Source organism: Calidris pugnax, unplaced genomic scaffold, assembly GCF_001431845.1.
Source record: "Calidris pugnax isolate Ruff unplaced genomic scaffold, ASM143184v1 scaffold11, whole genome shotgun sequence".
NCBI lineage: Eukaryota > Metazoa > Chordata > Aves > Charadriiformes > Scolopacidae > Calidris > Calidris pugnax.
Window position 1 is genome coordinate 11,765,828 of NW_015090803.1, and position 571 is coordinate 11,766,398.

Below are 571 nucleotides of genomic sequence, written 5' to 3' on the forward strand. Positions count from 1 at the left end.
CACGTTCGCCGCCCCGCCCGCTCCCGGGGAAGGCGGAAAGCTGCGGGGCTGCCAGTTCCCGCTGCCGGCCCTGAGTAAAGATTGCCTTCAGAAAGGCGATCCGGGAAAGGTGTCGCTTCTGCCCTCTACCGGCCTGAGGGAGTTTCGACAGCGGCCTCCGGAGTGAGTGCTGTCCCTCAGCTGTGGGGCGGGAGCTCTCCTGCTGCACCGACTGGGCTGGTCGTGGCTGGGACACTGCTTAAACTCCCACCGTGACAACCGACGTAAATAAACCCCCCTGTGGGTGTCGGACTGCACTAGCAAGTTACCTCAGGCTCTTCCTGCAAGGTGATACTTAAAGGGAAGTTAGTGTGAGTTCGCTCGGGGTGAACAGAAGGGCACGGTTCAGCCGTGTGGTTAGCATTCAGGAGTATCAGCTCCTCCTGGGGATTGTCCCTCCTTGGGGTTGTTCAGCCTGGAGAAGAGGAGGCTCCGGGGAGACCTAATAGCGGCCTTCCAGTACCTGAAGGGAGCCTACAGGAAGGCTGGGGAGAGCCTGTTTAGAAAGGCCTGCAGTGACAGGACGAGGGGC